General features: G+C 41.2%; 1 long non-coding RNA gene across 1 annotated transcript in view; it reads right to left on the minus strand.

Moving 5' to 3' along the window:
• Window positions 1-873: 873 nt before the first annotated feature.
• The window catches only part of LOC141278766 (uncharacterized), a 365,270-nt gene continuing 341,686 nt past the window's right edge, over window positions 874-24,457 (minus strand). The window contains exon 3 of the long non-coding RNA XR_012331953.1: window positions 874-1,033. This is a non-coding gene — a long non-coding RNA (uncharacterized lncRNA). The remainder of the gene's footprint in view (window positions 1,034-24,457) is intronic.

Consider the following 24,457-nt stretch of genomic DNA (forward strand, 5'->3'; position numbering starts at 1 on the left):
AACACCGCCCATAAGAAATGCTTCATGCACGGAAGCGTTCTTTTTCCATAAGGAGCAGCATCAGAAAAAAAAAAACCAAACCTCTGGCATCACTCTTCAATATTGTTGTCTAATTAAATGGCAATGGAGTGGATGCGTAAAAATATGCATTAGAGGTGTAATGTGTAATGTGAAGAAGAGTAATCAAAGCCATTCAACAGGATTTAGGAAGGGATTTCAGCTGGCAGCTTATGAGACAGGAGCATATAATTTTGCTAATTTGAAATAGGTATTGTAAGGTATAAACATTATTGCTTTGCATATTTTAATGAAAACTGCCTCTACACCAAAATGAATCCTTTAGCTTGAACTTTCTGCATACCACAGAGCTTCCACCTATTATGAGTTCAGCATAAATAAGAAAGGCACGCAAGCCGCATTAAAAGAATGGTCACCTCATTAAAATAGGTTAAAACCAAGCCCCTTATTCCAAGCTACTGTAACACTATAAAGTAAGTCTGGGGACAGGTGTTGTATTAAATTTTTATGTTGCAATGAACTTATACTCACACAAACCAAATCTTCATGCTTCCTTTGACATACACCTGCAACTTGTTAATTCAAGGGGCTTTATTAAGAAAGTATAAATTTAGCAACATCTATAGATTTGTAAAACCCTATTAGCTTGCTCAAGAATCTAGAGGAAATTCATTTGGAATCTTATTTGCATGGTTTACAAAGAAATGAAAACTAATGATGACTTTTCCCAAATGGATGTGTCTGCAGATAACGCATTTGTGCAAACAGACTGATGTGAATTACCCAGACTTGGGCTAAAAGAGTTGAGCGAGAGCTCTGGGTCCGTCTGGGGCCGAGGACATCACTTACCTGCCAGCTCGCTTCTCGCTGAAGTCCTTTTTTCCAGTCTTCTTCCAGCCTGGGGGAGGTCTCATCCATTGCTGATGCTGCTTGCACAAACTGGATTCGCCAGTGGCTGTTACTCTTTCGTTGCAAGCCTTTACCAAAGCGGCAGCGAGGGCAGTTCAGGGGCAGACTGTCATGGAGAAAATGCCATGCCAGAGGATGAGGGATCAGGCAGGAAGAAGCCACGCGGGAACAAATTTGGGATACACGGGGCTACCCTGACGGCTGCCAAATGGCCAGGCAGGAGGCCAGCTCAGCCACTGAGCATCCAGAGATTAGGAACAACCAAGCTCCAGGGCCAGTGGACAATGGGTCATTCTTATGTTTCTGGCATAAAGGTCAGAGGAGGGAGGTGTGAAGGCATGCTCTATGACCTAGAAACATGCATATCTATGTGTGCACCTGTCTCTTCCTCCTCCCCAAACACACACACACACACACACACACACACACACTCTCACAGCAGGATTTGCATTGTTCTGCAGGGTTGCATCAGTGGGCCGGAGTATCCTAGAAGAAATAAGCTACTTTACATAGAAGCAACACATTTCATTTGAGCACATCTCCCTCAACACCGGATGAATCACTCAGCAGCCAGTAAACATGAATAATAGCAAGTCCCTTTGGGGGAAAATAGACTTTTCCTATAGTTGAATCTTGAGTGTCTACAGTCTCTGGTTTCCCCCCTCTAAGAAGTTGTGTGTTTAAACTGAACATGGACCTCAACCCTTTACCAAAACCATTAGCCAAAATGACCAGAGGCTTCAGTTTGGATGGACTCCTCAATATTGGGGGCTCAACGAAGCCAAACCCAACCAAACTCTGCCCTGTTCCATTACTATTTGTCACACAGAACGATACTCTCTCCTGCTAGTCAAAACTGATCACCTACAGTTTTAAGAGAGGCGCTACTGCCAATGGCACCTGCTTCTTTCTGTTGAAACAGTGGTTATCAAACTTGGCTACACAACAGAATCAACTGGAAAGGTTGTGAAAATACTGTTACAGGAGCCTCACCCCTAGAGATTCTGATTTAATTGGTCTAGGGTAGGGCCCAAGACACTGCTATATTGTTTTAAATCCCACTGGATGATTCTATTGAGTGCCCAGGATTAGAATCACAAAACTCAGTGTTGAGTATCATTTAAGGTTTCTCTAATCTAATCACTCAGCTGATGCCTGAATGCCCAAGATCCTGCCAATACCCATGTGAACAATGTTCTTACCACCAATGACAGTAAACTCACTACTTCCCAAGACAGTCCAATTCCATGGTTGATTCTTCTGTCCCACAGTGAACTGATATCCTTCTCCCTGCAACTTCCATGGCTGTACTGTTTCTTAATTCCATAAAGAATACTAGAGCTTATTCTGTAGGACAACCTTTCAGAGATCCAAAGACAGTAGCAGCCCACGCCCTCAAACCACTGCTAAAGTATCTCTTTTCCAAGTTAGGTCTTGCTAGTTCCTTCAGCAAACCATGGAAGATGGTTTCAGGTAAACTCTCCAACCTGGATGCCAGCCTCAAAATATATTTCATTATCTCTAGTGATAGTGATTCTAATATTCCAGAAGTGATTGTAATATCCCCGCTATGGTCTATCATTGCACGTAGAGCCTAATAATCACATGCCTTATTTTAAAAATCCTCACACTAACAACCAACATAATAAGAAGAACAGCCAGCATTTACTGAGCATGGACCTATACACACGGTACTGCAAGTATTTTATTAACCTTACATCATTTATCCTTTATGAGTATACTGTGAAGTCATCATTTTGCTCCTGATTTACAGTGAAGTCCAAGACAGACAAAGGTATTTGCCTAGGTGATGGGTCAGAGGGTAGCCCAGATGTGACCCCAAGGCCTGCGTTCTCCACCTCTACTTCATGTTAGTCAGTTCCTTTCACTGATGCAGTCCCAGGTCCCATTGGCTATTCTGACAACCACACCTCACCGATATGGGTCACAGTCAATTAGTACACTGAGGTTTGCTCTCATCTTCAGATTAGATATGGACATGTTATGTAGGCTACAAATTGCCGTACAGGCCTACCTTGACACTGTTATCCCTTTAATAATTACAAGACTATACCTTCCACCTCCAGCAAAGCAGAGAAATGCAAAATCGCTCCTTTACTTGCTCAGCTCCTCTCTTTTATCCATAATATTCAGATGCTTCTTCAGAGGTTACCCTGAAGGGTAAGAGAGAAAGGCCAGAGGAGAAAGGGTCCAGAAAATTTCCCCAGAGACTAGACTCAATGGAAGCCTCACCAATCACCTGTTCTTCCCCATTTCCTCTAAATTCTATCAAAAGCACTCCGTAAGGAAAACTGGGGGCAATTAGCTTTACCATTTGAATCACATCATCTTCAAGGTAGCTGACTCAGTTCTTATGGAAGGCAGTACACAAAGTGGTTGAACAGATAGCCTTTGGAGTCAGACAGACCAAGGTGTGAGTAGCAGCTCCATTATTATCTGGTTCTATATCCCTAGGCAGGTCACCTAATACTTCTGAACCCTAGTTTCCATGTGTGTAAAAGGGAAGTATTATTGTCTCAAGCATATTATTGTTCATCAATATCTGATTCCCATTTGTCCCAGGGACACAGCAAGATGGCATTTCCTTTAACCCCCTAAAATTAGCCTTAATCAATCACATGTCTTGTGTCGGCCAATAACATGTAAGAAAAGTGATGGCTATCACTTCTCAAGGGGAGACCTTAATCACCAGCTCTTGACTCCTAGCCAACACTTCCCCTACTGCAGTGACTGCATATGTTGCTAAGACATGCCTGAACATCGAAGCAGACTAGAACGCTGAGCCAACTCATGGAGGACAGTTGCCCTGGAGAGCCACCTGGACCAACAACACGCATTATGTGAACAAGAAATAAACCTCAGGGTTATTTGTTTCCACAACATAACCTAGCCTACCCTGACCAATACACTGTCCTTACCATAGAGTCATTATAAGAATCAAATGAAATAATCTCACTACAGCATTATCATGAGCATCAAGTCTGCAGTATTATTTTATTTTAAATAAATTCCATTACAAGTCAGTCTGTTCTACCCACGTCCCACATAATCCACTATTTCCTCCTTCTTTTACAGCCTGGGTTTTTCCTGCTCATAAGATAGTAGCATTAAGTGTGGCAATTTCCATAGATGATGTAGAAATATGAATTTTAAAAAGGAAGGGTAAAAGTGTTCAATAATGCAGCGTCACTCTGTCTCGGAAAGCAAACTCAGAATAGCATGACTTTAATGCCACTTATCATTTAGCAAGGAAATTAACGAAAGCAACATGAAGCCTCAAATACTAAATGTAGCTCAGTATGAATTCACTACTGATAAAATAAAGTACACGCCTTCAAAATGTAAACATGATGAGAACATACAGGAATATGGGAGCTTATTAAATAGCATAGCTTTTATTCATGATTCTTAAATCAAGCAATCAAAAAAGAATTCATTTTGTTTCTTTCTTTGTAAATATTTTCATTAAAGGAAGGTTCAACTATGAAAATAAAGTGTAAGGAAAGCATATATAACACGTTAGCCAAACTGCAACACTGACATTTCAAGACACAAACTCAAACCTGCTTTGGGACACCGCTGGGAGAGTCTTTTTTTTTTTTTTCTTAATGTTTTGCAAATGCAAACGCTAAAAACTATGCCCTGCGTCATGAGTTGAATTGTGTCTTCGCAAAAAGATAAGATGGAATCCTACCCCTAAAACCTCAGAATGTGATCTTATTTGGACACAGGATTACACAGATAATCAAGCTAAAACAAAGTCATTAGGGTGGGTCTTAATCCAACCTGACTGGTGTTCTTCTAAAAAGGGGAAAATGTGGACACAAAGACAAACGCACACAGGTAGAAAGCCATGTGAAAATGAAGGCAGATATTGGGGTGATGCATCTACATGCCGAGGATTGCTGGCAAATCACTATTTTTCCTTCAATATAAGCAGCTTATTGAGAATATGCTAACTAATAAGAAATAGAAAGAGTTTTAGAATTTGTAACATTTTCCTTAAGGAAAAGTTATATAAAAAAATAAAAAAGTAGGGCTTCCCTGGTGGCGCAGTGGTTGAGAGTCCGCCTGCCGATGCAGGGGACATGGGTTCGTGCCCGGGTCCGGGAAGATCCCACATGCCGCGGAGCGGTTAGGCCCGTGAGCCATGGCTGCTGAGCCTGCGCATCCGGAGCCTGTGCTCCGCAACGGGAGAGGCCACAATAGTGAGAGGCCCGTGTACCGCAAAAAACAAAATAATAATAAATAAAAATTTTAAAAAAAAGGAAATATCTGTACAAAATGCATCAGTCAGTCCTCCCTTGATTTTAAGGAAAATTCCTTTAACTTATAGAATAAATATGGGTTAATACTTCATTTTTAAGAATCAAAGGACTAGAAAATAAAGAGTTTTCTAAGTGACTTAAGCCATACATTCCACAGAGTTCTATGATGTCAGAACATGACACTTTAACCTGCTCTATGGGATGCAGGTATTTGGTCTAGAGGAGAAAATCAAAGAAAGCCTGGGTGGGGAGAGCCGGGGGACACTGATGAAAATAAGTACAGAGCCAAGGAGTACCCAGGTGTGGAAGGAACTGATGGTCTTTCACCCACCAATAGGATTTTGTACACACTTTCACTTAACACCTGGGCTAGAATTTTTATGAGTTCCTACCATCCATTTTATTATACATTCTCACTTTAAATCCATTCTCAATGAAATTTCCCAAGACGTTTTCCCACAAACTTTTACTTCTGTTTTTGCTCTTTTTTTTATTAGAAGCTAATAGTAAGGTGTTTACCTTCAGAACTTGGCTTCACAGAAAAACTACAATAATGTATCAAGTCCACAACACCAGAGGTGTCTGTGTATTAACTCTCACAAAACAAAATAAATACAAACAAACAAAAACAGGTGGCGTAAGAGCGATAAATCTGAAAAGGATGAACTTTGGTAGTGTAGCCATAATTTGGAAAGAAAAAAAATAGAACGTTGGTTTCCAGTTCACTGTTTCACTGGAATAATTAATGCTAATCATTCCCTCTGTAAAATATCTAAACTGAACTACAGTGATGCCCACAGGACAGCGGACAATAAAGCACTGTGGCTAGGAGAATATTCTCTTGTGCACCTATGTGCTTTGGCTCCCATGTGGCTGAGTTGTAAGCTTATCAAGATTCATTTGTGTTTGCTCCCAATCCTATTTATACCAGTTGTGCCTGTTAATGTAATTACATAATTTAATTAAATAATATAGCTATAAAATATGAGTTTCAGTGGAAAGGGAGCTGTTGCTTTCATGAAACTAGTCAAATGCTTTGGAAAGACCCAATAAAGAAAAGTTGCTTTAAAAATATTGTCGTTGCAGGGGCAGGGATTATAAAGGTCTGCACAGATTCTACTCAAGTTACTGGTCACTGCCTTAAAATTCTTAATTTCCTTTAAAGACACTGAAAATGGAATTTGTAGAGGTTCCTCTAGGGATATAGCTTACACAAAAAAAAGACTCCAAAATTCCACTCTGTGGACCCCTACTTAGAGAAAAGGCCTTAGCTCCACAGCAATACCCTGATGAATAAATGTGCATTTATGGATTTTAAGCAAAAGTCAAATTTTTGTGTAAGTATATGATTTATGATCCCCCAACTTAATCAACTTACATGATTAATCAGTCAACAACCATTTTCAATCATGGAATAAGCAGGTAAACTAGAAAGGACCTTTTCTTAATCGACTCCTAGTGAACAGAGATAGAAAGCAATAGACTCAAATATTCAAACCAAGACACAGAATCCATTTCAATACCTAAATCTACTTATATCGCTTAAGTGAGAAACAGTCTGGCTATAACTATAAACATTCATCATTGTATAAATCTGCGCCACGTAGACTCCTATTAATTAGTGCATAGCATCCCCATGTCTTCCTATAACCGTGTAATAATACCAACTGCCTATAATCGAAAGGATTTAGTAGACTTTTATTGATGGAAATCAGATGATTTCATCCACAGTGTCTGAATCACTTTGATATGTTTGAGCCCGAAGCAAAATAATGTAATAAAAAGCAACATACAGATGAGAACCTCATATGAATCTGTCGCTGACTTGAGAAGAATCAAATCTAAGTCCGACCAGGTGAAGATATTCCATACATCATCCTTCCAATTCAATATAAAAATAATATTTCCCCTTCCAGTATGTTTATATACTGTTCCGGACTTTGTGAGATCCTGGACATCGAGAGAGCCCGTAGACACAGAGCGTTGCCTTAGCAAATGGTACGCACAGCAGAGATGAATTACAGAATACTTCCTTGAAAGAGATTACTTTAAAGACTATCTGAAAGCCATAAGCCCCCAGAAGTCATAACCAATGGACTCATGAGTAGAGTGGGAAGGTAGATCTTATGAGTAGGAGGAATGAATGAGAAATAGGCTATGTGGTAGGCTGGAAACATCATTCCCTCTTCCTCCTGACCCCCCAAAAAAGGTCCTCCAGTAGACTGCCATGGGGCTAAAATTCCACCAGTCATATCTTTTGATTTTAAAAACTTTTCTGTCACTGTCTATGAAATTGCACATACTCCTAGGAGGGGCCACCTAAAGCTTTATCTCCTAACACTTTGTCACAAGTTATTTTTCAGTTCAGCTTAGAGAGTAAGACTCTTTGCCACCAGGCAAGAAATGAAGATGGAGGCCAGAGGAACCTCAGAAGAGGAGAAGGGCTTAGAACCGAGGAAGTGAGGGATTGCCAGAGCCCCTCAGGCACAAATAACTTTAAGAAATATAAATTCAAAGACTCACGAAAATTGACTTTACTAACCACCAGATTCTTGGAAGATTATTAGAAGCTATCCAATTGGTTTAGGGATTTGTAACATACACCTACGTTCTCATTGCCGTTAAAAAATATAACATTGGAAAAATATAATGCTGATATAACTTGGTGGGGGTAGGAAGGGGGTCCATCTCTTCCCTCTTCATTTACTCCTAATACTAACATCTGAATGCCTGGGGAACCTCAGATACAGTTCAAGAATTTCAAAATACGAAGGAATCAGAATGGGAATTTGGTTAATAGGTGGGCTAAGGACTCAAAGTGTACAGACCAACATGACCTAGGGGCTTGGCAGAAATGCAGAATCTCATGCCCCACTCCAGATCTACAGAATCTATTTGCATTTTATCAAGGCTGATTCATTAAATTTAGGAAACAAAGGAAGAATTATCTGGAAGGTGTATTCGCATAGCAAGCTTTATTTATTTTATTTATTTTTTCTTAACTTAGAGCATAGGCTTAGAGTAACTGAGGAACAGAATAACTGATAAATGTTACATGGAAGAATTGAGCCCCCTACTAAGAAACTGCTTGCTGCTGCCTCTGGAGAATCTTCTCAGTGATCTCACTTTCAAAATTCTGTAAGGATCTTTATCAGCACGATCCAGCATGTGTGACGGCGGGACTCCAGCCCTTAAATCACTCAACAACCTCAGTGTACGTGACTATTCCACTTACTAGCTCAGAAAAACAGCTGATGACAAGTGAATGACACCTCCTCTGGACATTTAGATGACTGATTTTGTATAAATCAATATTGAGTGCCACAAAATGTCAGAAAATACCAAATGGGGAGAAAAGAATCAATAGATAACCCTGGAATTGAATGAGTGATGAATAATCTTTACCAACTAAAATAAATTAAACCAGGAAAAGCAAGTTAAAGTAACATCAAGAATCTGGCTTAAAACCACAAAAAAAAAACAATATAATTTAGAGGTAAGACCACTCGTGACAAACATGCTCTTCATTTTTTTTTTCCAGGAAAGCATTATGACAGGAACTACAAAATAAGAGCTAAATTTGTACCTTCTAGCTTCTGTCTGAACAGCCATAATTTTTTAACGTTCTACAACAAATAAACTCCAATTTGCAGATGCAGACCATGCGATAACCTAGCAACCATGAAATTGAGCACACATTTGATTAACACTTTTGGGTTCTAGGGGACAGAGGTAGGGAGACAAATTCTGTAATTTATTTCATTCATTTTAGATTTCAAACATGCCTCTTAGAGCTATCAAATAAACCATAAATTAATAGACAGACCAAATGTCAGAATTCAAATCCAAATGTTTTTCTAAACATTTTTCCTAAACTGGCATCAGAGATAAATCCAGGCCTGTAACAGAAATCAAGATAAATGTCTTTCTTTATAACTACACAGATGCAAAGTGGTTTTTCACATTATTTTATAGCTCGTGGATTCTAAGATCATGAACTAAACACCTAATATGTGCTAGGAACAGTGCTGGGCATTAGAGATGAGAGATGAGGAACACACTCCTTGCCCTCATGTGAGGGAGACAGCCAGGTAAGCAAATCATCTCAGCCACAATAATATCTGAACATGGAGAAGGAAGGATGCTGGCACTGCCCCAGGGATCCATCCATCCCAACCCCCTATGCCAACCTAGCTCAATGCCAGGAGGTCCGCTCCTGTTGCCGTGTCCCTGGAGAAGGCAATGTGGAGACCCTGCCCCAAATCTGAGTATATAATCTAGGCTTAAGGTTTTTGGTGGTGATGTTTTTAAATCCAATAGTTTCTGAAAGGTTTCTACAGAAACACAGACCACAGAACCAATAAGACTTCACAGCACTCTGACCCATGAATTCTTTTTTTCTCTTTAGATTGATTTCCAAATCCAAATACCCATGGACACCTACAGGACACTGATGCCCACACAGACAAACTCTCCTCTGCTAGATTCCAGTCAATGATTTGTATAAACAGAGAAATTTGGGGACAAGGGGTTTTCTGACCTAATATCCCCAAGGTGTCTAAATTCGTACTTTCTAGCTTCTGTCTGAACAGCCATGATTTATCTAAGAGAGGCAAAAGTCCCCTCAGAGGCCAACCAACTAGAGATCAGCAGAGGTGTTAAGTCTTTTGAATGTCATTTAACAAAAGATGTTCCTTTGGAGAGCTGCCTTTCTGAGGACAGAGGGACAGGAGCACACACAAGCAAAGAGATTTAAACATGCAGCTTCTGTTGGAAGGTTTAGGGAGTAACTGGGGACTGTATTTCTTGGACTTGGGCAGAAAGAGTGCCATTCAGGACCTTTTGATTTCTACCCCATTAGAAGAAATCCTTCAGTGTTTCCAGCCGTAGTTCCGTCTCTCAGGCAGAGTTGTGGGCCGCTCTTATTTCCTGGGGAATGACAGAGGAGGCAGGGGGAAGACCTCTTCCCCAAGAGGCAGCCCACGTGAAGCACAGATACGGCACTTAATATAGATGCAACTTCTCTGAAATGAAGGCTGCCACTCTACCTAGAACAACACTAGGAATCAGGACAGTGAGCAGATTTAGAAACCAAATTAAGGCAAGACCATCCTGTAGATGGTTATTAAAACACAGTAACTATATCAGACCTTGAATCATGTCTCTGCTCTAGAAGATGCACTGGGCCCAGCCTTTGTTACAAGGGTAGACTTAGAGGCTAAAGGATGCTGAGTGTTTACTACTCGCCATGCACGGCAATCTTTAAGACAACTCTGTATGAGATTATCATTATCTCTCTTTGACCGATGAGGAAACTGAAGCATGAAAAAGTCGAATAATTCTGCAAAGTTCTCGTGGCTTTAAGGGAGCGAATCCACGACCAAATGGGTGATTCCAGAGCCCATCCTGGGAGCCACACCCCCGACTGCTTCCCTTCTTAATCGGCCTCCAAAGCAACCACAGGTAACGATGGCACCAGCGTCAGATTGAAGATGCATCCCAGCCACATCCCCAGATGCTGATGCTGATGTAGGGATCCACCCAAAACAAGTGGAAACAATGGATCCTGAAGGTGTGTGGGAAACGCAAAGGCCCCAAAGAAGGCATAAGACAGAGAGCAGAGCCCTCCAGCCCAGATCCCTCAGGCTTAGGGCAGCCGCAGTAAGCTCCGGTCTCTCCTTCTGGTCCAACGGGTACTCACAAAGTTGTTTGCTTTTAACAACCACTTAATGCCTCCTTTTTCAAAGGAGAGAAGAAGGAAGCTCGTAAGTATATAATAAACCGGAATTATAGCTGCTGTTCTGATGCCGTGTGTTATTTCTGGCTGACTGTCCGGCTCTTCTCGATTCTGTTGGTAGGGTGCTGCAGCTCGCTCCAGTAACACAGGCTGCCTGCTGTCCCCAGAGGACCCTGAGGAAAACGAGAGGAACTATCTCGCCGTCTTCAGCAGACAGGGGAGGTTTAACATAAATAAACTCCCACTTCACATCTTCTCCAAAAAGAATCCATTCATTATCTTTATTTCCGACATGGTATTTATGAATTTCCTCGCAGCAAGGCCCAGCAGGGCAAACGTCACAACTCTGTGGTGAAATATCATGTGCATTTTCTTCTCCTCCCAGGAAGATTAAGGCCAATGAATAAAAGAAAGGGGGATGTGGCCCCTATATTTAGCTCTCCTTACAACATCATGTCTCACGGGTATTAAAAATAGACCCAAATCACTTGAAGACATTCTGAAAAAATCAGAGGCAGAAGAGCTTTCCAAGAGGAAGTTTTAAATGTTTTCTGCTTTCTTTCTCGTTGAGATTCTTAAGGAGCAAAAGCAGTGGTGTGGGCCCCCCTCTCCCTAGGAGGGCAAGCTCATCATCCCCTCAGCTTCGCTTCTTTGTGGACTGGATTTTAAGAGAAATCTGGGCCGGCCCTTGGCAAAAAGTGTGAAATAGTCTGTGTAGAGAAATTCTCCTCTGTTAACAACCTTCCCTCCACCCGAAGTCCTGACACTCCCAAGGTCCCTGTCAGAGAGAAATCAGCTCAGATTCAATTCACTGAACAAATATGTGTTATTTGTGATGTGCCAGGCGCAGTGCCAGGCAGGGCAAAGTGGACAGAGGGGAGCAAAGGATGGAACGTCCTTGTTAGAGAAAGCGTCAGGTAATTCCCTGAGTAAGGAAAGCTTTCAGAGGACCGCAGGTAACACAGATCGAAGAAGAGAGAGTTGCCATGTCGTTGGAAGGAATCAGAACGGACCTTCTTCTGGAGGCAGCACGGGGAACAGACAATGAAGACAGTGTGGGGACGTGGACTCGAAATACGCGAGCCCAGGGGCGGACGAAGATCAGGAATTAGCTTAGTGTAACGACGCTTCTCAAAAATATATGCCTAGTAAACCCAGAGGAAAAAGCTTTCTAGAAGCGGAAAAAGGAAGTTCCAGCTGGAGAAATCACAGAGAAGTGAAGAATGTAGCCTCTTTCAAATCCTGCAGTTCACCAGTTATGCAACTTTGGGCAATTACTTCCCTTCCCTGAGCCTCACTTTCACATCTGTAAAATGGGGATGATGCTCCATTGGGCTGATGTGCTGATAATATGGATAGATACCTGGTTCAGGATTTGGCACAGGGTTCATGGAAAAGACTCAAGGAATGGGTATAACTCACTCAACTGGGAGCAATTTAAATGAGATCATATTCTAATATGCCTCTAATCACACACAGTACCCACTCTCCTGGCAGGAAGCCTTGATTAATATCAGGGTATGGCGAGAGTAAGACAGAGTGTCCTTTGCTTTCGTAAATGTCTGATTTCGGACTACCTTGTGGCTCACACCACATTACAAAGGAAGAAGACCCCACAGCCACCACCAGTTTCCACTTACCCAAGCAAAAAAAAGAAGCAACCTTGGGGGGAAAAGATCTTTTTAATGGGCCTTTATGTCAATCCACAGCAGGGAAACTCATCACACTTTGGAATCACTCATACAGAGTTTAGTGAAAAGTGGACGAGCATTTTCTGAGCTAAGGTAAGGCGGGAAAGGGCCTGGGGGAGGTTAACAGTGAAGGAACAGAAATAGCAGGGGTGAAAATCAATGTCTGTTGAATAGTGCAGTGTTTCTCAAACTTTCATGTGCCCACGGATCCCCTGGGGATCTTGTTCAAATGAAGACTCTGATTCAGTCGGGCTGAATCATAGCTCCCAGGGTATATCTATGCTATTGGTCCGTGGACCACACTTTGAATGTCAAGGGAATGATGTTTCCACCTGGTTCAAGAAAAGACTGAGTGGGGGAACCAGGACAGCCCCCAAGGAAAGAAGGGCAACTTGAGGAAGAGTAATGTCCAAACAAGATGGCAAGAATACCAGATGATACGAGAGGCGGCCAAGCCAGAGAGGTAAATACAGAGACACGATGTCCAAGGGGAAGGTTTTCAGAATAGAAGAGGCCCAGCTCACAGAGCTCCAGTGCATTACTCACATTGGCCGTGAGTCACTCACAGCCTTTTAAAATTGTGGATGGCAAACATTTTAGAGAGTGCAGCGATAACAAAATGTGCTCACGGCCATTAACTATGAAGCACTAACTCATTTCAGCAGCCTGACACAAATTATGCTCTGCACTTGAGAAACAGCTATTGATCAGCCCCTTCTTTCTCATGCCTTCCAATACTCCAGATCAGCACTTCTATGTGCTTCCCGCCGCACAGATACCTTTCCACACCTGGTTAGATCCTTCCCAGACCCAAAGCTGTCCCCCGAGACTTCACTCTACTTTCTTCTAGATTTCACCTTTGAAAAACCAGCCAAGAAAGAGGCAAATCAAAGCTCTCTCTTTTCATTTCTCTACATATCTGCTTCCTAGGAACTTCCCAATGTCTTTTCTTTTCTCTACTCATTAGAGACACAAAGGCAACAAATAACTCATCTATCATTTCCTGTGTTAGAAGATAAGAAACTAAGAGGGCGTGAAAGAGACGGAATATAGAGTTAGCCTTTAAAGAATCAAATCAGCTTCAGGGGCAGATCGAGTAGTAATACTCCGAGCACCTTAAGCCGCAGCTTGAGTATCAACGAGGCAAAAGGAAGTTCATGGTCCCTCAAGTTAGAGTAATGTGTATCTTCCTTCGTCTCCTTCTTAATCTCAAGAAAAACTGACGAAGCATGTAGGTCTGCCATGGCAGACTGACTGCAGAGATGGATGTCCCCAGCTCTCTGTCTCTCCCTGTGTCTGTGCCCTTTGCCACATGACTCTGCAGCTTCTTCCACTGAGAAGTGGAGAACACCTTCCCATTTCTTGAAGCTTGGCTACGTTGTCTCTTGCTCTAGCCAATACAATATGATGGAAATAACAGTGTGAGCGTGTGATCTGAGGCTAGTGGCCCTTGCATGCTTCTCTTCTCTCTCTTTTTCTTCTGCCTTCACCAAGAGAACAAGTCTGGGCTAGCCCATGATCACTTAGAGCAGAGTGAAGCTTATCCTCCGACTCGCCAGCCCCCAGCTGGCCCACCAGCTGGCCCAGACACAAAAGTGAGCCCAGCTGAGATCATCTGAGCCCGCCTCAGACCAGAAGAACTGTACAGATAACCCATAGACCTATGAGAAATAATAAACAGTGGTTGTTTCAAGCCACCAAGTTTTGGAGTGCTTGGTGATGCAGCATTATTGGGTTAAAAAAAATAAATAAATAACCGATATCGCATCCTTTGGAAAAGCCATGATAAAAAGTCCAGGTATATAAATAATTCCAACAGGACACTGGCTTTCCTCTGACAAAACTATTAATGGACATAAACACATTATAATAACATAACCGCATCATTTATAAAACAAAAAGCACGTTAGGGGATTAGATAATAAAAGACATTTCTATATTAGTTTTCATTTTTCGAAGGGTTTCATCTATTCATTAATAGACTATATAAACTTGTGCAGATTTTTTCACACATTTGGTTGGTCATTCCTTCTTTTGTGCATTTGTTTGTTGAGGATTATGGTGGGCAGAGCTGAGAGTCGTGTACTGTGGAGGCTCTAATAGCACATTAGTCCCTGATCTCAAATGATTTCCATCTAGCAGGGTTGACAAAAGCACATATTCACCCTTAACGCATTGCAGGGAACATGTTATGCTCTTGCTGCCGTCTCTACGGTTTTAAATCTTACCCATCTTACCAAGTCCAGGTGAAGTGGTTCTTTCTCTTTTTCATCTTCCCTAATCCTACCCTTATTTTTTTCCTTCCCCAGCCATAAGTAAAGTTTCTGAACTTTCAAGACACATTTTGGGAGGCATAGAGCAGGTTCAGGCAAGAATCCAGGGAAGTCATAAAATTTAAGGTTAAAAAAGGAGCTTTATAGCAGATTGATCACGAAAGGCCTTGAAGACTGGTTGCAGAGTACGTGCTTGATTCTACAGGCAATAGGGAGCCATGGAGAGCTTCTGAGAAAGGGAGTGACACAATCAAAGCTATCATTCAGGAAGCGTTATTAAGATGCCTCAGGCCCTTACTTAAGGATCATGAAGCCCCAGGATGATGGAGTTTCAGAGAGGATGAGACGGTTAGTTGCACGTTCTGCATAGAGAGAAAACCGGATGAAAAATCCATTGGGTTTGCCAGGCAGATAGTCTGGTGACCTTGGAAAGGAAAACTTCAATAGAATACAAAAAAAGAACGGGACGGAGTAGGTAGGTGAGAAATTCAAAGTGCCAGTTCCCATCCCAAATTCTTCCAGAGAGGAGACAAGGTTGACTGATTGAGAGTATTTAAGGATGCAGAGCATTTGAGGGAAGATTATAGTCAGCCTCCCTCTGATAAATGGCTTTGGCTGGTCTAAAAGGCCTAAGAAACCCTAGCGTTTCTCAGAAGTGCCTTACAGGCTGTTTTGTGGAGAGAAGGGAAGGTTGAGGTGTCAAGGGGTACAGGCTGGGTGGGCAGGATCCTGATTTCTTGCTCCCATTTCAACAAGCTTCATCTCATTTATCTTCCTTATGTTCTGAGGTTCCATGCCAGAATTTCATCGGGAAAAAATAGGGTTCCTTCTATTGATTTAAAAATTATAATAATTTGAAAACCATTAAACCAGATGATTTCCATGATCCATCCTGGCTCTAAGATAAAAATCTATACTAATTATCTTCCAAAACGTAGAATGAGGAAAAAAATCAGGACGTAAGCACCCAACACCTCTTGAACATATTGCAGGTCAGGCAGTATGCTGTACACTTTCCTTGGGTCCTCTCATTTAATTCACACCACAGATCTCCAAACTAGGAATCATTAGCCTCACTCTGCAGATGAGGAATTGAAGCCCAGAAAGATCCAATAACTTGCCCAAGATCTCAGTGCTGACTTCCGAGCCTGGGCTCTGACCACAGCTGTACACATTTCCATGCACACCCAGTGGCTCCAGGAACTCCTCCACGAGCTCTCAGGGGCCTCTGAATTCGAATTTCTAGGAAAACATACAGGGGTGACTTTGGGCAGAAGATGCTACTAAACTTAGGAAACAGAAGGGATATATTGAGAGAAAGAGATAGGAAGAGGAAGATTGAAAGAATTGGAAAAAAACAAGATTCGAGCGTTAGTGGAATCTAGAAGTATTGGTGACAACAAAAATCTTGACTCTGGAGCTGTAAAAAATCACACACACACGCACGCATGCACGCACACACACACACATCCTTATCTGCAACCATAATGCCATTTCTAGAAAGGATATCTACATAACAGAAAAGGCATTCTTTACCCTAGGTTGAAATAGATGTTTTTCTGAATTAGATTTTAATTTGGAAAATCTAAACTCCTTGGTAAGAATTAATTATTAAAATACTATAGCCTCAATGAGGCCTTGTCTAGTTGATCTCATTTAAAACTGCACCTCTCCCCAAGTCCTTATACCCCTCTCTGCTTTATACTTTTCTCCATAGGACCTAACACCATTTTTTGACACTACGTATCTTATTCCTTCGCTTACTGCCTATCTCCCTTCATCAGGACATAAGTTCCTTGGGCAGGAGTTGGAAAGGAGGTTTATCGTCATTTCTGTGGTTGCTCCCTCTGTATCTCTAGCACCTACCATAAAGTCTGGCTCCTACGAGGCAGTCAGGCACTCAATAAATATTTGTTGAACAAATTAACGTGTTACTTTGTCATGATATTTATGGAATAAGCATTTATATCTACTCATTCCCACCCCACCTTATGGTATCTGAAACGTTAGCATCCCCATCAATTACAAGTCTATTTAGCATTTATATGACACTTCGTATTTAAAACTCACTCTTCAATTATTGATCCCCACAATCGACCTTGAAAATAGATGCTGACAAGTGGTGTAGCCCACACCTCTTTTCTTTCCTAGGCCTTCGCAACAGATGTGAGCAATGGGGTGGGAAGGAAAAGCAAGTTCGAGGATGTGGGAGAAAAGGGAAGGGGCAGGGATGCGAGGCACAAGGAGTTGTTGAAACTCCATTCCCTGGTCTAACTTGGCCTCCTAAGAAGTGGTGGCACGGAGCCAGAGATCCTCCTCTACAGCTGCTACAGATGAGTTCAGCATCCCCACAGAGGAGAAGGAGAAGGAAGAAGCCCCAGGAGCCTAGAGAGGAGGGGAGGCGCGAGGGAAGGGGGGCCTCCCAGCAACCTTCTCCCAGCAGGGATCGCTGCCTCTGCCCTCTAAACTCTCTATCCTTTTCACAGGTGACAATCAGACTGAACATCTTTCCACACCGCTTCCTTGCTTCCTTGGTGCTCTGCTATCTACCACAGCAAGCTTGGGGTCCTGGGCCTGGATGCGAGTGCCCTCCCCCAGCCATCTGGTCTACCCACCTATCTCAGCCACGTGACTTAGCCTTAGGTGGGAAGACCAATGGGACACTTTATGTGTAGAGATGACCCGAGTGGTAAAAGACAAACCACCAGATTTTAACCTAAGAGCTCGATATGCCCTGCTTCATTTCCAAATATCTCAACCCCTTGGCTTTCAGGAAGAGGTTGACCTGAATATGGAATCACGTGGACATTGATATGTTCCCTGAACTGTACATATTAAACACACACCTGTCTAAATCACTTAATTTAGTACCATAGGACTTAAAGCCTCAGCTCCTAACCTACCACACCCTTCCAGCTCAGCAACAAGCATCACCAAATCATCAGGAAAATAATCAATAGGAAAGGAGGACCAGGCGTCTGGTAGTCAGGTGGGTATTTCTGGATGAGGCAAGAAACTCAGGTAGGAACAACCATATCATTTTCATAAACTTAGTACAATAATGTTGGCCATTTCTTTGAAATTTCTAACATACATTGTGTAAAAAAAAAGCCTTTCTTCATGTAAAAGGAAAGGCAACTAACACTTGACCAGCACGTTGAGTATCTCCAATGTGTCCAGCACTATGCAAGCTGCCCACAGAAATCATCTTACTTTCACTTCTCAAGCATCCTATGAGGTGTACAGCATACATCTCATGAAGGTATGCCTTCGTTTAACAGGGGAAAAGACTCATAAATGTCTAATAACTTGCTTAAGGTGCACAGCTAAAAAGTGGAAGAATCAAGTCTGAAAACCAGGCCTTCTGATTTCAACCCCATTATATATAAACAATTTAAATATTGTTTTATTTCCCACCGACTTTTTGATCATTTCTTGTTTTAAAAGCTTAAGGGAGAAAGCATTTAAGGCATTTAATCTTTCTTTGGTGTTACTCTGACATCACACCATTTGCACTGCCCCCGGGGAGATTACTGCAAACATAGTTTGTTACAATACTGCTTGATCTCTGGGTATTTATTGAACACCTATGGATTGTTAATAGGGATTCCTAGGTGACAGAAAGAGTGGGAGAGCCAACTTTCTTTATTCATTGTTTTGTAGATTGACTTCATCAACTGAAGCCTTCATCTTACCCTCATGAACGTTCTCCAGACATATTTGATTCAAAGACATGTTCACTCCACTGATGTTTCTAATCTTCAGTAGGTCATATATTGTATACACATCAGCCAGTGAATACATTTAAAAAGATACTTTTGATACACATAAATTCACACTGCATGATACTTCATGGAAGAAACTTCCAAACAGTTAACTTGCTACCAGACCATTAATAAAAATATCGTGGCAACGGCTTCTAAAAGCTGGCAATTAGCTACAATGATTAGACAAAACATGGTTTCACATTAAATTAAATTGATATTTAAATGTAATTGTTTTTAGCTCTGTGGTGTCAAGGTACTACATAAATCCATTATTACTACTATTTAACAGCAATGGTAACAACCACAATAACTCAACCAAATTTTCCAAGATTGTAATTCGCAGTGCCCTGAAGAAGTTAATTGCATACTTGGAAGGTGAGTTAACCCTTTCAATCCACTTGGGATCATTTAATGACAGTTCTTGAAAGAGTTAATTGCCTTCCAAATGCTTCCCAGTGGAGAAAGTTCATATATATATACATATATATATGTATATATATGTATATGAATATGAATAGTATATGTATTCATATTCATATATATGAATATATAAATATATGCATATAATATATACATATATGAATGATATATGCATATATGAGTAATATATGTATACACGAACATTGTGTGTATATATGAGTATTATATACGTATATATGAATATTATATATACATATATGATATATATATAAAACAGCTCTGAAGAAGTGTATTAATTTACACTTGGCTTGAGTAACTCCAAATAGTTTTACTCCATTTCTAAAACTAACTGAGATGTCAACACATTATAAACAGAGCTGTTAGCAATTCAAATATAAAGTTATTCATTACTTTAGAGAAAACAAACAAACAAAATAATAAAACCTTTAGAAGATAGTGGTGAGCTTTCTCTGAGGACTTTGAAAGATAAGAAAAGTCAGTAATTTCTAAATGGCTAGAGTCACCTGTTCTGTGTTGCCTAAGTTGAACTAAAGTCTCTAACTCAGGGAGGCAAAACTCCAAAGTTTTCACTGTCCACCAGGGACTACACGTGAATCAAGCAGAGCCAGTGTGAGGCAACAGAGAATGGGAGGTAATGTGGCAAACTGAAGGGAATATGCCCTGTTCAAGGCAGCTGGAGCTTCACAGTTCTAGGCAAACATTGCCCTGTAGGAATATGGACCCAGAATTTACACACAGTTCCATTTCTTAGGCCCAAAATCTGAATTTTTTTTTTAATTTCATGATTTTTAAAACACCATGTACACCTAACAAAATATGACCACAGGCTGGATTTGACACATGAGCCTCAAGTGTGCCCGTCTGCCCTTAGTGGTTTTCTGCCTTCAAGTCTAAGTTAGCAGGTAGAACATTTCTAGATGTATACCCAGAAGCTATTTATGTCACTATGCCTTGGAAATGTAGCCAGGTAGAGGGCTGTCTGCTTCCAAGAGGAAAAAAAAAAAAAAAAAGACCACATCAGTGCCATGATCATTCATCACTGTTAACGTGGCTGATGATGGCTATTTCTTCTCTAGGTTTTTGCTGTAGTGATCTTGCCCTGCATGCACCACTTGGAGTCATTGGTGACATAATTCCAATAGAAATCTCATCAAAACCAGCCACCCAATTCATCCACAAATTCAAATACACTCATTATCAAGTGAGGCGAAAGAACATCAAGACCCATCCCTTGCCCTTCTCCACTCCTTTTTTAACCAGAGACCACTCCACCCCAAGATGTGTCACAGGAAGCCGGGGCAAGAGAAGCTGTCAAAAATAACTTCTGAGAGAATCATGGACATTTTCTCCAATGACAAAGATACAGGAAGGGCTATTATGTTTAATATAGATATTAGATAGAAATAAAATGCTCAAATCCAATCTTATTCCAGAAAGCGTCCCTGGTTCTCCCACTTCTGAACTCTCAGGTCAATTCATACTTTCTGTCTTGAGTTATGATTACTTAGGCATATGTCTAATTTCCAAATTATAGCAGGGATGCTTTTAGAGTAGAATCCATGTCTAGTTTATCTCTCTGTTCCACAAAGCAGTTAATATGTACCTAGTACATAGAAGCTAGTATTCAAATGTTTGGTAAGTTGATCGGGGGGGGAATGGATAAATGGAAGGAAAGAGGAAGGATAGATGGGAAGATCTCTACCTTGACCGAGAGAACAATATCACAAGTGTAACTGGTAGAAATATTTACTGAGCGAAAACAAACAAACAAATAAGCAAACAAACCTTATAAACTGCTTTGTGACCAACAAGGCAGATAATAAATACTGGATATTCATTACCCAATAGCCATATGCCCTCTTTTTCTTTGTTGAGAGAACGCTTTATCTTAGGGAACAGGGATCCCTCTCCTTACCATAGTCCAATCCTGGTAATTTTATTTGTTTGGGGGAGGAGAGGGTCAAGTGGACCAGTTCTGATCAATGAAATTTAAGATGAAGCCTGCAGAGGTTGAGGGAGGAGCTTCCTCGCTACGGAAAAAAAAAAAGATACAAACTTACAAGACTTGCCTGTGCCTGTCCCTTTCTGCTTGCAATACTTAGTGTAAAGACGTGATACTTGGAGCTGTGGCAGCTATCTTGAGACCATGTGGCAACAGTCATGAAGAAAAAGCTGAGAGCGGGCTTCTCTGGTGGCGCAATGGTTGAGAATCTGCCTGCCAATGCAGGCGACACGGGTTCAAGCCCTGGTCTGGGAAGATCCCACATGCCGTGGAACAACTGGGCCCTGTGCGTCTGGAGCCTGTGCTCCGCAACAAGAAAGGCCACAATAGTGAGAGGCCCGCGCACCGCGATGAAGATTGGCCCCCGCTTGCCACAACTAGAGAAAGCCCTCGCACAGAAACGAAGACCCAACACAGTCATAAATAAACAAATAAATAAATCTAAATCATATGGGCTTCTAAGAAGACCTCTGCTTAAAAAAAAAAGAAAAGAAAAGAAAAAGCTGAGAGCTTTAGAGAAGAGAGATGGAAAGAACCTGTCTTTATAATACTGCTGAGCTAATGAACAAGCCCTGAGACCACCTATCTCTCCTGTTAAGTAAATAATAGATATGAAGTAGATACTTAATATCATAAACAACTATCAGTTGGGTTTTCTGAATTTTACAGTAGAAATTATTCCTAACTGATACAGCCTTTCACTCAAAGACAGATGACAATAAACAACGACAGCCAAGATGATAACGGAGCAGAGAAATGAGTGGCCAGGTCTGAACGATTTCCACTAACCTACCCTGCAGCAAGGCAAAGTCTTGGGGAAAAAAGAGCAGAATTTTAACTATAATAGTCGAGCACCTCCTTACTCCATCCCATCAGGCAACCACACACACCAAATGAGTTTCATTCCTGAGACTGACAACTCAGGGACTCATTCTTTTGCTCCCATTTGCCTCAAATCACAGTCCTTTGGCATGCCTCCTGGACACTATTTATGCAGCCTTGAATATATAGCTCACATTAGAACAAATAGAACTTCCTAAATTGGGCAATTTGTGACTTTGCACCCCAAGTTTCACTCACTCATCCCTGATTTGAAATGCACTAAAAGCACATTATCCCTGTTTAAGATGCAAACTACTGCCCTGAAAAATATCAGTTTTTACCTGAGGTGAAACCAGTTTATAAGTGAATCGTTGGGCGAGGGTAAGGTGCGTTGATAAATAGAAATTCCTTAGAACCATGTGTAGGCCATTCTGCTAATATGATGAGGCTATACTTGCTAGTGGATTAATTACTCTTTTCTTCTAACTTAATTTATTTCATACTTTAAGAAACCAAAATGTCCAGTAGCCACTATGCTTGTGACAAAGAAACACAATAAAAGCAATTTCTCCAGTACAAAAAATAAAGCATTCCCGGTAATGCATTTTTGAATCCAGCATACCTTCCCCTAATGAGGTTTCAGCATGCTATAAATAACACTAATGAGACTTTGTCTTGCCCGTGTAATATATTTCCTTGATATAGCCTTAGATTCTCCATGTTGTGTGGAAAACTAACAGCCTCAGAAAGAAACGTCGTCTAACAGCACATTAAAACCAAAAGCACAATTAAATATAAATGAAGTCAGTAATTTAATTGCACAATTGTCGCTTTAAAAAATTCAAAAGAAAAGTAATGATGTCATTTTTTTCAATCGGTAAATAATAAAAGTGCTTGTGGGGATGGTACAATATTTAAATAAACATTTTTCTGGTAAAGGGTAGGTAGCAAAGACAGTCAGATGTGCTTAGGAAAACCCTGAGGCTTGCAAAAAAACATGGAGTATCTTGGCGTCCGTCATTCTGCCCATGTGATACGTGGAGACAAACATCTCAATTTCAATATTTTTTGAAAGTGTATCCCATATTTGGAGGGTCTTCTGATTCTGAGTATTAGCAACCAGGATTCACATTATTCCAATTAAAATGAAATGCCAAGCGCCAATGCACCTAAGAGGCTCTCGAAACAGCTCCCGGTGAAATGAGAACACTATGTTATCAGAAAGGCTATCGTTTTCATAGACCAACGATGGAGCACTTTCATGCTGACCAAGTATTAGAAAATCATTAAGGGCTATTCTTGAGCTCCTTTTTATCCAAAGACTGACCCAACACATCCTCCCTTTGATTGTCCTCCCTGATAAGATCAGAGACATGAAACTTTGTCTACAGGAAGATCTAAAGGAAGGCTTCGGGCTTCACTTTACATTGATTTTTATTCAATTCCAATCAAGAACATACCCAAGAAATTTACTTACTCAATTCCAGCATTATGATAAGGAGAGTGGGGGGAAGAGGCTTTTTAATTTTAAGTTAGCTATTATCTTGCCTTCCAGTTCCTGGAACTGACACAAGCAGGTCACCCGAGCACGTTCTCTGATGGAGCACCTAGCTGCATGTAAACATCCTAAGCAGATCTGCCCCTTTGTTGTCACTGGCTTTGTGCTTGATATTTACAGCAATTTGTATACAGGACTTTCGTTTACTTCATCCCAAATAACTCTCCAACAAGTAACTCATTTAATCATCTGCTCATTCCTTCTTTCAACAAATATTTATCTAGCACCCTCTCTGCTCCAGGCACAGTACTGGGCACTGGACTTAGGTCGTTAACAAGATGGTCACATCCTTACTTTCAGAGGCTGACACTAGCGCACTGGGGTCACAGATGATCAACAAGTTAGCAAATAAAAAGATCATTTCTAAAAGCAGTAAGTATACTAAGAATATAATAAGAATAATAAAAATATGAAAGAAAATAATACAATAGAAGCTCAAGAGTAGAGGGCTGCCACTTTAGCATTGTGGTCAAGGAAGAATTTTCCAGAAGCTGACGTGTGATGAGGGACAGCTAAACAATGCAAAGATCTGAGAAGGGCACTCCTGGCAGAAGGAACAGCACACACAAAGGCTCGGAGGGGTGAATGACTCGGCAGGTCCGGGAACATAATGAAACAGGCAAGATGAGTAGGATGGTCCCGATTTCACAAGGGATGAAACGAAAGCCCAGACAGGATTTTGTGAAAACTCACTGCAGTCTCAAACTCAGACCTCCTCAACCTCTCCCCGACGCCACAGCCCTGCACTTCTCAGGTTAAAACATTCTGTCACACGCTTTGGTACAGAGTTCTGAATGGCCCTTGGGGAACCCAGCCTCAGAAACTGTGCTGCATTTCCCACTGACTTCTCTTCTAGACTTCATAAAGTTTAAAAAAAAAAAAAAATGATGACTACACAGCGAAGTAGGTAAATTATCATTGGAAAGAAATTGTTTTAGATTCCTCTGAAA

The sequence above is a fragment of the Tursiops truncatus genome, chromosome 5, assembly GCF_011762595.2.
Source record: "Tursiops truncatus isolate mTurTru1 chromosome 5, mTurTru1.mat.Y, whole genome shotgun sequence".
Classification (NCBI taxonomy): domain Eukaryota; kingdom Metazoa; phylum Chordata; class Mammalia; order Artiodactyla; family Delphinidae; genus Tursiops; species Tursiops truncatus.